Below are 15,642 nucleotides of genomic sequence, written 5' to 3' on the forward strand. Positions count from 1 at the left end.
CAAGCTGGAAAAACTTAAAATGTGGGAAAATGTAAAATCGAGGAAAGTTTTATAACATTTTGCTATGTTGGGACCATACACATTGAATGTATAATGCGGGAAAATGTAAAATTGGGGTTCTACTGTAGCTAGTTAACAAACGAGATTACAAACATCATGCTATTTATGGTGTCAGAAAATAAGAACAGGGTGCATTGTTTGGAAAGAATCTTTTATAATGTACATTTTTATACATGTACAGTCAACTCTCGATTCTACGACCCCGGGTATAACGACCCCCTCGAAGTAACGACCCTTTTCCCGGGAACCGTGAAAAATTTAGAAAAAATTTGAAAATTTTGGAAAAAAAGTTGAAAAATTGAAGGAAATGGGCAGAAAAATGCATTTTTTCCCCCCAATCATTCCCTTCACGAGCGCTCTACCGCTCACAATTGGGTCTGAACTAAAAATACACACCACCACACCATGCTTGAGTGATATCCATTAGCACTTGACCTCTGCCCCCCCCCCTCCCTCAAGCGCACCAATGTTACCCCGCACCCGACGGCCGCTACCCAACGTGCCAGGCTTGTTTTCCAATGCTTTCTCTTGGATACGCGAGAAGAGAAGATCGAATGTGCTTGGATGTTATTTTAAATCGACCTTGACTTGTTTCCTTGTCCTAAGAGCTTCTGAAAACTCGCAGGTGAGGAGGGGGGGAGCAGCCCGAAATGACTGCTGGACTTGCAGTCTTTGCCAATGTGTATGGCAGGTCAAGCTCTTTCATCGATAAATACACCACCTTGAGAGATAAGATCGCAGGAATGTTCGAAAATACAGATGCGTGGCGCCTGGAAGTCTGGCCCATCTGTCCAGCTCTGACCTAAGCCCCGCGACAGGTTAAGTTTGCAGCAGGTTTTATGTATCAATCCACTCGAGAACGGCACTTAGCATCCCCGTGCCAGTCTCGCCCTAACCGCCGAGCTGTTTATATCACAGACAGTGAGAAAATCCGCAGTATTGCAGCGGAACTATATTCTGCGTGCACGTTTGGGTCTATGTGTGCGAAAAGTTGCTGCAAAGTTAACCTGTCGCGGGGCTTAGAGTTCAGCAGGTTCCCGTGAGTGAGCAACTTTCGGCCTTGTAGCCGACAACTTCCGGTAACCGCTTTCATTCAAAACGTGTTCTTTGTTCCCTGCAACACTTCATAAAAAAGCGAAACTGTTAGAGATAATCAAAGCCACATAGGCGAACTAAAGATCGTCAACCAGCTTAATGCGTTGTCATCCAGGTTTCCACAAAAGTTTACTTCGATCTTACGTGCATCATAACTCCCGTTTCCCCACTTCATACGTTTTCCTAATTGTGTCGTAATATCTGCTATCTGCCAAAAAAGTGTTCCGTTGGCTGACTGACTTCTCCCCTTTTTCCTGTCAGCAAAGGGGGGAGGGGCGATTTTCTTGCTCTTGTGAGCACACGGGCTGATTACAGGCGAGGGTGGAAGTGGACCCACCCCTCTTCCTTTAACGTCTAAAATGGGGCAACCAGTTCTGGATATATTCTTGAAAACGAACAAAAACAGAATAAAAAAATTAACCCTCCACCCCTTTTCCCAGCTTATTCTCCGCCACTGGTGTGCACGGCAATGTTGATAATTGCAGAATTCAGGTCTTTTTTTATGCTGTTGTCTGCATAGGAAATATTACCCGTATTATTGTCTGTTGCATGGTAAAACGTAAAGCAAGGGACATTTCTTTCTTTCTTTACACTACTGTTAAAAGTTCCGTCTTCGACAGTTGCGTTATCTTTAAAATGCTGGGACTTTTCTCTTCCGCCACCTGTTGCTCGAACTTCCAGCGGTCTCCTTGTTTTTACGATGCAGGTGGCGCCAGTGTTTTGTCTAGCGTCCGCAAAGCTTTTGCTTGCCGATAACAGCAATGACTCATCCAGCGCGAAGAAAAATGTTATTGTTTTGAATCTCGCAAAGCTGTTTTCATTTGAGGATAACGAAATTCGATCTCCAGAAAGGAAAACAAGAGTTAAAACAACTTCGCCTTCTGATAAGCAAAACTGTAAATTTAATTCACATCCGCTTTTCTTCAGAACCATTCATGTGAAGGAAAAAAAGTGCTCAATGTAGGAATGGTCGCCGAGATCGATTAGAAAGACATTATTCAAGGGGAAAACTTTTGGAGGAGTGGGTGTTTGACATCGGGAATACTCCTAAATCCAACATTAAATCATCGATTAACGTGAGAGTAAATAACGATCTACCATTTTGACATGTAAAAGTGCGCAGTTTCATAAAGCTTGTTTTCAGTTCATTTTATACTGATGGGTTAATCGGGACTAAATATACAGTTTAAAGTGAAATTCAATTCCAAACCTAAATGACTTTCGACTGGGACGCTGTTGTGTCCTAGAATACGCATTGGGTGAAGACAAATCGCAAGTTGCGCGTTTCCTTTTTCACACTGGATTACAATGCAAGTCAAAGAAGGAGTTTGGACTGCTCCCTTGAATGGGGTATGGGGAAGGGGGGAGGGCGAATGGAGTTGGTTGAAGCAAAGAATTTTTTTTTTTTTTTTTTTGCGATGTATTTTACACAGCCGAACCAGAGCGAAAATTACAGCCCCGCCCTTTTTTTTTGTCTGGTGCCTAGAAAGGTGTTGTTTCTCCCGAGAGAGCTAATCTTACCAGTTAATCTTGTAACAGACAATGCTCACTAGACACGTATAAAATCCAACATTCATTCTGCCCGACTTTTTCTTCGAGTTTCGCTTGCAATAAGCGAGAGATTGTTTTCCTTTCCATAGGTCTCGGTGCAAACGGCTTTCTCATGAACTATAATTGTAAGAATTTCCTGGAAAAGCAACGACTGTGCACAATTGAAAGAAAGTAACATTATTTTTTGTGAAAACTTTTTCATGTTCTATTTTCCTTCTCACAACACGCGTCCTGTGCATAACAGGTTGTATAACTACTAGGATAAATTGTGTTACCATCTCCTATGCATCTTTGTGTCCGTTTGAGCTCCGTTTAAGCAGAAAATTGGGGCAAATTCCAATAACGACCCCTTCGAAATAACGACCCTTTTCCCGGGAACTGTGAAAGGTCGTTGAATCGAGAGTTGACTGTATTTGTTTTCAGTTTTCAAAAAACAGGTGACCTTAAAAGAGATTCTTCTGTTCTCTTAAATAGAAGAAGTGGAAAATAAACTGCATCTACACAACAACAACACAAAGCTTACTCATAAGAAGTAATAACTTAAGCTATTTTAACATATACGAAGTCCCAAATTTAGTTTACTGGCAGCTTAAACCATTAACCTTAATCCGATTGCCTTTCATACAGAAAAAGAATATAAATATAATGATCAGAATTTAGTATATAATCCAGTGTGATTGTTTATGCAGAACAGCTAGTTACCTTTTTTTATTTGACGTTTTATATATGGTTAAAGCTAACCGCTAGACTTGCCTTTTTTAAATAGATACCTAGTCTTACCATAAATACTGTCCCAACGTTGTAAGTAAATAGACACAAAATGGTGAGAGATATTGTAATATCAATAACATTAGTTGCATGGATGCATTATGAACCAAAATCACAAATAATTATTCGAAATGGCCACCTTTAGCACTGACACACTTCTGAAGTCTTCGTGGCCACGCATCAATTGAATTACGCAACACATCGACTGGAGAATGAGCAACTGCCTTCAGAAGAGACTGACCGCTTTAAACTTTCAATATTGGGATGTCTCTTCTTGCAAGCCATCTCCTGAAGCTTGGACCACAATTTGTAGTCCAAAGGGTATAGGTTCGGACTTGCAGAAGGCCAATCTGAAGTGGAAATGAAGTCTGGAACATTTGCTATGAGGGCACGCTCCATTTCTGTGAAAAAGGGGTAAAAACATCAGCCAAAGTGTACCAGCAGACAGTGCTTGAGAAACTATGCAAGAATCTGACCGACACCATCTTCCATGGAGAGAACTGGAGCTTCCAGCAGGACTCAGCCCCATCACACAAAGCACGCACCACCCAGCAGTGGTTGTAGGCAAATGTTCCTGACTTCATTTCCACGTCAGATTGGCCCTCTGCCAGTCCAGACTTAAACCCTTTGGACTACAAATTGTGGTCCAAGCTTCAGTAGATGGCTTGCAAGAAGAGACATCCCAATATTGACAGTTTAAAGCGGTCTCTTCAGAAGGCAGCTGCGGAGTTTCCACTTGATGTGTTGCGTAATTCCATTGATGAGTGGCCACGAAGACTTCAGAAGTGTGTCAGTGCTAAAGGTGGCCATTTCGAATAATTATTTGTGATTTTGGTTCATAATGCATCCATGCACCTCATGTTATTCTGATATTAAAATATCTCTCACCATTTTGTGTCTATTTACTTACAACTTTGGGACAGTATTTATGGTAAGACTAGGTATATTCTGATATAGGCTAGCTATGCACAAAAGTTTTGTACCTAATTGAATCGGAGTATATGGTAGAACATTAAAAGGAATACAATGAGACTCTTTTATGGGTAAAAACCTTAAATATGAAAGTGTATAATTGTTCATGTTTTTTTTATTCACACAGGAAATTTTATTTCTTTTATTTGGTTTAAGAACTTTGACCCCAAAAATAGCCAAATTATGAACAATAGCTTCAAGGTTCATGTTAATTATTATTTTTATGTTTATTCTGTATATAAATAAAGGAGGGAGGTAACTGTTTACTTGCAAATTCTGTGGAAACAATAGACTGTGTACAGTTTCATTCTAAAATTATGTCATGCAATTAGTTGTTACAATATTGAATGTTCTCCAGTGAAAGTTAGAGATGTGATATGGACAGATGTTTCGTTCTGTGATAAATCAGTGAAAAATTGATAAAAGTTGTAGCGATTAGGTGTGGGTTTCTGCAATCTGTGCCATGATTACCAAACTATAATTTCCCGTCATTGAATAATTTAAACCACAAAGTTCGTCAGGCTAGGATTAGATTAGATTGAAACAAGCTATTCTTCAGACAGCTTTTGTGGTCAGCGTATGTCACTCTACAAATCTGCAGGTGCCTCATACACTGCAAAATTTCTCTGTGGTCCCAGGTGGGGGCTCAGATTTCTGTCATCCAAGTTCTTCATAAAACTAAAGTCACGATCAAGTTTGTGTCCATATAAAGTAAGCATACTTTACTTTTTCAATGTGTTGTCAGTGATGCATAGTTCAAAAGAAGCAGCTAAGGATATCAGATTTTAGGGAGAGATCAATGACAATTTGCTGATATCAGTGCAGAATTTACCAATACCAGTAACCAATATGGTGCTGATTTATTATAAAAATGGTAAACATTTCCTGAAGTACCTAAATGATGCCTTCACCTCCTTAATGATGTATGACTGATGGGTTTGCCTTAGATTAAAAAGCTGCACATTAGAATATATTTTACGAAACTAGTGTAAATTTGGTAAATTTTTATATTCGTAAAAATGAATTGGATATTGTACTCATTACAGTATATTTACAAAAATCTTGGATCAGTAATTTTATGCCTATGTTGTTCAGTACTGATTAATCTGTCCTACACCAGATGTCAGTTGCTATTTGAAAATCAGTCATCTGGTGTTGAATACAATTTTATCTGAATTTTGTCATCTTTGCTTGAAACATTGGCATGAAATATACAGATAGCTTGTATTTCTTCAAATCAAAGTGTTCATACTAATATAATACATTCACAAGACACTAGAATCCATGATTTGATTTTTGAGCATCAAAAAGATCCTTTCAAAAACCTATTTGCATTGTTGTGTTTTCATTATTTCATGTCACCCCATCCTCTCTCCATATATTTCTATCTGCTATATATATCTCTATCTTATTAATTGCAACACTGAAATTATATAATTAGTATCCAGTAATACTCATGATAATGTAGTTGTGGTTTAGGTTATACAGTTGTGTAATATACTGCAATTACTGGTGGTAAAACAATTTCAAAACTGTATTTCCACACTAACATTTACTCCAGTTCACCGAATTAGATGTAACTGTGTTACTTTTATATTTATGTCTTTCCTAGTCAAGTATACACATGTTTGTTCAAGATATACTCTATGTCAAGGATGTGTTTTTGTGCCTCAAAAGTCAGATTTTGGACTAAAATACACACAACACTCATTAGTGTGATCGCTGGTTAATATACAAATTAGATAACATTGACTAGTTTCAGAAACTTTCCTTAAAATATGTTAAAGTGAACAGTTTTATAGTCTTGAACTGTACTGTGTTTATCACTTGTGTCAGCACAAGTGTACATGCATAGGCCATACAAGAAGTTTGTTATACGTTGCATCTCAGGTAATAAATGTGCGAACATCAAGAAAAATGATGTGCTTAAATGTATCAAAGGAACAATTATGTTCCGTACAAATTGTAAAAGACATTGTTGAAATAATTTTCTGTAGTGGCTGCAAATAGCCAAAGTGTTGAAGCATCCATTATAATATTTTAATTCATTGCCATCATTAAGTTGGTGTTTTTGTGAGATTCATAGTAGTAGATGAATGTTTGTTCTAGAGTGGGGATGAGTCATGGCATAGTGTGGAATGATGAAGAATGTCCTGTAAAATTGTAGCTTTCCTAGCAGTGAGTGTTGAAGGTTAAGTTAGGTTAGGTTAGCTTAACAACTGGCTAAATTCTGGAAAAATAATGTCAGCTCTCAGTAGCGTGAAAAGTACTCCACAACTCATAGTTATAAACTTGGGAGAACCGCTTCCTCTTGTATGTGTTTGCAAGCTGCATTATGCTGTTGCACAGGTTGTATGTTGTATGTTAGAATTAGAATTTCAATACTGTGCACTACCGTTAACTTGTTATCCAGGAATAACTGTGCCTTTTTTGTATCGACCAAACAAGACACCAGCTCAAGACAAAATGACTCCTAAAATGTTTTCAAAATGATGAGTTATGTAATTGCTGGAAAGTGTGAGGAAACACATTGGATATTATGAAAAAAAATTTTGTTTTGAGCATTTTTTATTAATTCATTGCAGTATTCAATATATAGTTCATTTATATTAAGATTATTAAACATATCGTGAGTGATATGTAATAACATAGTATAACAATGTTCATAAATATTATCTGTTTCATGATATGTATGACAAATTTTTAAATTCGTTACGGTTTTTGGAAAGTATCATGCAACTTAAGAAAACTCAAGTTAGTTTCAGATGTGAACACTGTTGTGGTTGTCTTACTAAAGATAGCATGTAAGTTAAAACCATGTTAATTAGTATATGAACCACATGCTTTTTATAAAAAGTTATTCGTAGTCTTCAGAACAAAACTTTCATAATTGATTGAATGATTAATGACAGACCTACGCAATTCTTTGTTTCCTTATGTTTGCGGTAAGTAGCAGATTTATTCTATTTAAATGTTCAATTTGATAGTGTGTACATATGATCTTTTAATATGTTACTTTCATAAGTAATACTAGTGTAATGTTAATAGTGTGTGTAGTAATCTATTACTGTTAGTTAATTTCAGTTTCTTCACTGTTGTATGCATATTTTGTAATTGTAAAAAAGGTCTAAAATTTGTTTGCATTAGTAGTAAAATGATTCCGTTTAGGTGTGTGCTATTTTCTTTCAGATGTTGTTTTCTTTAGAAGCAGTAAAACACATTTCCATGCTGATGGCATTGAAACATTCGGATAGGGTTGAAATTTCTTACAGGTTCACATAAGAACCAACCCATATGTTCTGCTATCATATTTGATTCCTTTGTGGAATAATGAACAAAGTGGATGGATCAAATTCAAATATATTTCCGTGAGAGCAGTATATGTACTTTTAATGATATTTTATGAACTGACAGGTCAAGTATGTAGAATTTGTACCTCAAAATCTTGGTTGTTTGTTTTGTAATTTGTCTTTTCCATTAAAAGGATAACAGAAAAATATAAAGTGGAACCTAGATTTTACATTTTTCAGGGGACCAAGATAATATTTTTTAAAAAAACTTAAAATATGGTAAAAAGTAAAATCTGGGAAATATGGCAGATAACATTTTGCTGTATTCTACCCTCGTAGGTTGAATATATAAAGTGGGAAAATGTAAATTGTTGGAATGTAATTTGTATTTTTGATTTTGTTATTTCACATAACACATCTGCCCCTTTTGGCTAATTGCGACAAAGAAGATGAGTGATGATTAGATGAAACTGATGAAGGGCCACTCACAAAGACACCCATACGCAGGCTGCATTCCAAACACTGGAACTTTGGTGACGAGATTGAAGACTAGAAATGTAAAATCAGGGTTCCACTGTATTATGGAAATATACAAGATATAACTTTCATCATGATAACTTTCATCAATTTAACTTCTTGAGCGAACATGTAAATGGTATTTTTCCAAATGGGCATAATTGAGAAAAATAGTGTATTGAAGGAAATAGTACTACTTGTGAGAATTGTCAGACACCATGTACTACTATTAAAAGTGGCAATACTTATCATAAATATATTCTACCTCTGTTTTCATATATTTAAGCTCAACATGAATACGAAATTAATAATGGAAGAAATACAAGAACAAATTATGTATAGTATGTACATAACTAAATTCCATAATATTATTACTTTCTAAAAATCATTTGGAACTTTGCAATACACGAATGCAGATCAAACATGTAGAGAAAAGTTTTATTTTGACCTTTTTAAATTTTTTAGTCCTTTATTTTGTAGTCTGAAATGTAGCCATGTGAGATTCAGAAATCCATCTATATAATAATTTTAAAAAAATACAACCCAAACTGTCAACAATCAACCACAAGGCATGGCAATACCTATCAAAGAATATAGATGTTTTTCTTCATCAGGAAGGGTTTTCTTTGTATATTTCAGTTCAGTTGCCTTTACCCTCCAAGTGTTGCAACTAGGTATCCATTTATTACAGGGGAACTCTCGAGCCATTTCGTGCAGGAACATCAATGAAAAAATTCCCACCTGAAACCACTCAGCCCGGATCTCCTGTGCCTCTTATTATTTGGAATATTATTACTTGGAATTTTAATAATACTACGTAGCTGTGTTCAAAAATTCAATTATCAATAGAAGTCACAGTATAATAAAGTCAATAAATCATGATAGCAGTCATGGGTATGTCAATGATGGCATTTACTACCCCTGCATGTCAAACTACATTCATTTTGTGATTGTCGATGGGCTAGTTCTGGATTTCCTCAATATGAAAGCCTGGAATCATCTTTAGAACTCACATTGACGATAATCCACAAATACATCTTCAACTTCAGACATATTACTCCAAAAATATTCATAGGTTGTTCTTATTTGGAAGGAATTAATACTTTTGCAGTTACAAGGGATACATCAGCGATAATTGGAAAGAGAAATACTGAATTACAGTAAGATATTGAATTTTTTTGACTGTTCTTTTGTGTGAATATGTTTTGTATGTTGAACTATTATCTCAAGTTTGTTCATGTGAATATTTTTAAGCAATAAACTTGTATTTATTTTTCCATATTTTCTGTGAGATTAAAATAAATTCTAACTATAAGTGCAAGTACTTTAGTCATTTATGTATATCTGCTTGTCTTTCATTCACATAAAAAAGTATGGTCAGCCTTATCCATGGTATGAAAGAAAAAACATTTGATGTACTTCAAGAGTACTCATTCTTATGTAGTTATACATTTTTGTAAATTCTTGCATTCTATTAATGTGTTAGGAAGAAACTTTTTTTTTACTAATAAGCTAATGCTTTCGTGTATGGGCATGAACCAATATTATTATTATGTATGTAATACACCTACAATTTAGGGTACCTGATGAATTAGTCTCCCACTGTGCAGTGCAAGTATTGGTATTGCGCAATGATAGATTTTAATTCTATGATTGTGCTTGCCCTTAAAGACATACTCGGACTGATGTTATCATATCTTGCCATATTTTTTTGTATATTTACCACTGCCAACAGGAACTATTTGAAATTTCATTTCTTGTGCTTTGTAGTAATTGCATTTACAATTTTATTGTAAAATTCTGCACATTGGTGTGATTTTTTTAAGAGTGCATAAGGCATAAATGTCTGCACTTGAGAAAAGTGTAGTTGTACATATTTTTTATAAGAATTCAGTATGCGAGAGTGAATGATGCTAAGGAAGAGAAATCATCAGAGCAAACTTGTTTATACAATAAGTCATACCATTGTATATAATTGTAATTAACTCAAAAAATAAATAAATGACATAGAAGTTTGTCTCATCTTATTGTAAGGTTACTTTTCATGTTTATACCAGGTGAATATTTCCACTGGGGGTCGAGGGGCAACGTAGGATAAGGTGAAGTGAACATAACCTCTCCCTTGCCAAGACCGCAGTGCATGTTTGATGAACACATCCTTCTCGAGGTGACCCTGATTTCGGTAAACACTGTGGATCTAGACTGGGAAGTCGATAAAAATCCCTGAAGAGGGTCACAAGCCTCTTCAGTACTGGCCGATGAGGACATCAGTCTGAAAGAATCTAGAACCAGACAGTCACAGACAGAGTTGGAGCAACAGAATGGCTGTGACACTGCAAAAGAGTAAACCCTCCAAACTGGCAGGCCGGAAAGCCATAAGAAGGCAGCCCCTTCATTTGGCTAGACTCACCGTAGGGCTAATAACCCACGTGGCATCGAAATTCATTTTATTCAGAGTAGGCATAAGGTAGATGTTGGGCAGATCAAATGGAAATGACAAGGCAAGAAAAGGAAAATGATTATTGGAACATGAAACACAAATTCATGTGTATAATACTAGGTGTTTCATAAATACTTGAGGGGTTACAAATATTTATTGCAAGTAAAGTATTGAAATTATTTTAATGATACTAGTCCAGAACGAACGAGGAACTAGGTTCTTTTTTTTTAACACCTACAAATGTTCAATGTATGCACAACGGGTGACACGCATGCATCAACATGATAGTATACTTCTTGCAACATTCGCATCAACCTTGGGCCTATCGATAGCGTCTATCACTGTGATGATACGCTCACTCCCTTAGGGCTGAGATACCACGCGGCATCGGTGAGACTAATACACCGTCTTTGATGAAACCCTACAAAAAGAAGTCGCATGGTGTAAGGTCCCTTGATCTTGGGGACCAAAACATTGCCCAAAATACCGTGAGTGATGTAGGTGATTTGAGTGTCTGGACTGGTTTCATTAACAAAAGTTCAATAGTTTACTTGCAATAAATTTTTGTAATCCCTCAATTATTTTTGAAGCACGTGGTATTTAAATCTGTATAAATATATATTCATCAGAATTACATGTATTCAAAATTCATATTAAATTCATTGTATTGTTTTTTGTAAAGCCTGTGACAGATGAACCTTTATTCACTCCTAAAATTATGATTGAGCACCAGCATGACTTTTTTTGTATCAGTTCATGGTACTGTTTTACATGAGCCTTAAGCAGCAACAAATTTACTTCAATGACAATTGCATAAATTCAATTTAGAGCTTGACAAATTTGAAGGCAATTACAATTGAAGGGAATGGGTGAGAATATTGACGATTTTTTTTTCTTTTAGAGATTTGTTGGCTAATGGTTGTTCTTTGTGAGTGTCCGTTCATCAATTGCATCAAATCATTACTCATCCTTATCTTCACAATTAGCCAAAAGTGTCAAAAAAGTGCAGTAAAATAAATAATCAATTTGTTGGTTAATGTTAGTTTTGTCTCAATTTTTGGTTTCTATTTATCAATTCCGGAAGCAATGTCACCGAAGATGAGCCACTAGGCTGTATTCGGGATGGTGTTACAGTTGGGAGAAATTAGCTTCTCAGAAACTTTGTGTTTTTGTAAAAGTACATGCCTTTAAGTGTATTTTGTACTGCTATTGATAGATATACCAATTAACTAATCTCAAAACCTTGATTTCATATGCACGAATTTGTATATTTTATGAGGATGAAGTGCTACTGAACTGTGTTTAACTTAACCTGTTGTTCTTTGCATGCCTGCCAAACATTGACCTTTCTATCAGAAACCACACAGTGTTATGCTATGCACTGCCAAACCCATATTAAGGGAAGCCAAGGTAGGAATAAGCTACATGGGCATGCATAAATCTACACCATGCATCAGCAGAATCCAGACAAGTCAAAGTTGAAGTTTCTGCTAAATTTGTTTTCAATAGTAGTTTTGTTGTTGGCACATCAAGAGACCAGACATGCAGAACAACTAAAATGGCCATGCTAGTGAGGTTGGGTTCAAAATACAATCTGAGAGCAGTGATTATTGAAGGCCTTCTTGCTGGAAGGTCACTGACTGAAATCATAAGGTTCTTCGGCTACCCGAGATTGACTTAGTACAACATCGTACACAAGTATGCAGCCTTGAAGAAGTCTGAGGAGGTTTCTTCTAAGTTTCCGGCCACTGTTCATGTCCTAGGGGCCATCTTGAGTGAGGGTGATGTCATACCACCACATTTCTTTAAAAAAGGGGGGAAACAATCATGAGGGAGGTCTACCTACAGATTCCGATAACAGTAGAGAATCCATGAATGGAAATGGTGACATCTGGGATGTCTTAAATCTTCCAGCAAGATGGCAATGTGTCATCTCTCCAGGCTGCTATTAAGGCAGGACCGAGAGCAGTTAAAGATTCCAGACAGAGAATAAAGAAAGTAATTGAAGTGAATTGGGGGTTACATTGAATAACAGGATTCAGGAAGAATCCCTTCAGTGACATATAAAAGCTTATTTGCTAAGTGTAAGTTTTTAACGAATAAACACTTGTTATAATACAGTTTGTGGTGTCTGGATTTTGCTGATACACCCTGTACATATGTCTCGTATTAACCACTGCGATGAAAACTTCGGAAAGCAAACTTCTCCAATAAGCCATAAAACAGTGAGGACTACAGTACGAAATGGCAGCAGCATGTGCATAAGCGTTGCTTCTCTGGTTTCCATTTGTTCCTCTACTAGATCATGTTTTCTTGTTTCAGATGGACACAGAAACTGTATAGTGATCACTAGCATGGGAAGAACAGCAGGTTAGATCATAGGCTATATCAGTTTTTGCAGATACCAGTAAATTATTCAAACTTGAATAGTCCCTTTATCTCCTTAAATAATGTACAAAACCAGATGACTGCAATCATTGGCAGATTTATTGGAGGAACTGGGGCATGTGCCTCCCTTCCCAAAGGCACTGACTAAGTATGATATATATATATATATATATATATATATATAAAAAGGCCGAATTTTTTTTACTTTTGACTGGTAACACTGACGAAGCTGCGCGTGCACAGAAGCATGCTTTAGTATTCTGTGCCTGCAACAGAGAGAGATTTCTCGGTTTAGAAATGCGTACGTGCGTGTAGCAGGAACTTGAAATGTCTGCTGTAATAGAAAATGCCGCCAAATGAGAGGCGAGGTCCGTGATTAGATTCCTCAACGCAAAAGGACTTAGTGAAGCTGACATTCATCGGGAATTGTATGCCATTTTCGGACCAACAGTAATGAGTGAAAGAAAGGTAAGTAAGACAGTGGTGCCGTGCTTTTCGGGAAGGACGTTCAAATTTTCATGATGCGGAGCGGCAGGTCTAGTGTTCAGACGGACGACCTTGTGCAACGTGTTGATGAGAAAGTGCGCTCCAATCGCCTTTTCACCATTACTGATCTAGGCAAGGAGTTTCCTGAAGTGTCTGATAAAACATTGCACCGAATTGTAACGGACAATCTGGGTTATCACAAACTGTGTGCGAAATGGGTGCCAAAAATGTTGGCAAACACAAAGATGAAAGAATGAAATCAGCCTGCTGGGAGAAGGATGGGGATGACTTGTTTTCTCACATAGTGACTGAAGACGAAACCTGGATATCGTACATTACTGGTGAGTCGAAGCAGCAATCCATGAAATGGTGTCATTCCGGTTCACTGAAATCGAAGAAATTCAAGCAAACACCATCACATCACAAAATCATGGCAACCGTGTTTTGGGACCAAAAAGGTGTAATCCTCGTGGAATTCCTGGAACCGAGACGAACAATCACAGCAGACGTGTATTGACAAACACTGTCTAATCTGCGACGTGCCATCCAAAACCGGCGAAGAGGAATGTTATGGTCTGGAATTCTGCTTATTCATGAAAACGCCCGCCCACACACAGCTGACCGTACTGTTGCGACAATTAAAAAAATCCGATGGGAACGTTTTAATCACCCACCATACAGTCCCGATCTTGCCCCAAGTGATTACTTTCTGTTTTCTGTTCCTTCATCTAAAAAATTGGCTTGCTTCGCAACGTTTCGAAGATAGTGAAGTTCTCAAGACATCAGTTATCGACTGGCTGAGATCCCAGGCGGCAGATTTCTATGCAGAGGGTGTACGTAAACTTGTTCCACAGTACCAAAAATGCTTGGAGCGTCATGGTGACTATATAGAAAAATAGGCAGGGTATGCACTTGTGTAGCATCAAAATAAAATTTTTCTCGCTTGATTTTATTCTCTGTAATAACCAATCGGCCTTTTTTTTTTTTTTACATGCCTCTCGTATTATGAAAAGTGACTTATACAGCCCAATAGACTAATCTATACTGGATCTCTTTGAAATTCTAATTTGAATTGTAGTGGTAATGTCAGTGCCTTGTAACCAAGGGGTCCCAGCTTCAATACCCAGTGGAGGCTCATAGTGGTTCAGACCACACTTTAAACTGTAGGTCCAGGGGCGGCGCGTACCTTTCCAGGTAGGCAGGGCACATTTTTGTTTTGGGTGGGGAGGGGGCAGTTAACCTCTATATTTCTCTTTAAGGTTTTTGAGAAGAGTTCCTTGACATAGAGTAAGTAAATTGTTCGAACAATGAGTCACTATTTGGAATGAAATGTAACAAATTCGGATCAAGATATCTCTTAGTCGCTTTATCTGCAGTTTCTCTTCCATTGTCAATGAATTGAAAGGCGTAGATACTCAAGTTTCTACATGATCCAATGCCATTTTAACATGGACTAGCGCCGCAAAATCTTCCAAAATAACGAAAAGAAATATTCTATATTCACCAAGTATCCACTAATATCAATAACTAACTAGGAAGATCAGGGGCGATTCCTCCATGTAGGAAGTGAGGAACTTCCTACAGTTCATTTTTACTTATTACCAGTTCTCTGCTTATTAGGAGTTTAATGCGTGTTATAAAATTATGAGCGCAATGTACGTACACTTGCCTAGGTTAGCTGCTGTCAAGAGTTGACTTCTCTCGGTCGCTCCAGTAGCAGTCCAAAGACGATGGACATGGTCTTTTCTGCCGCTCGCTGAGGAATCTCGGCGGTCATCCTATATACAAACAGATTGGGGGGGGAGGGGCAGTGCAAGGGAGTGGGGAAAGGTTACGAGGATCGAGGAACCAGCAAGACTTTCCTCAATCAGCGATGCCAACCCCAACAAAATGTTACTAAACCAAGCACAATTTGATCTTTGTTGGCACTTGCACCGTTTCTAACATAATCTGCAAACGCCAATCCATGGGAGAGGAAAATCGAATTCCAAGGAATATGTTTTCAGGAAGTAAAAATAAAATTATGTCCAAATCTTATTTCTACTTCACCAGCTGACGTCTCAAACGAAAGGGAGT

General features: G+C 37.3%; 1 pseudogene; it reads left to right on the forward strand.

Annotated features, from left to right (window-relative positions):
- The first annotated feature begins 12,250 nt into the window (after positions 1 to 12,250).
- LOC145986042 (uncharacterized) lies at positions 12,251 to 12,567 on the forward strand (annotated as a pseudogene).
- Positions 12,568 to 15,642: the final 3,075 nt, after the last annotated feature.

This window comes from Lepisma saccharinum, chromosome 1, assembly GCF_977018435.1.
Source record: "Lepisma saccharinum chromosome 1, izLepSacc3.1, whole genome shotgun sequence".
In the NCBI taxonomy this organism is placed as follows: domain Eukaryota; kingdom Metazoa; phylum Arthropoda; class Insecta; order Zygentoma; family Lepismatidae; genus Lepisma; species Lepisma saccharinum.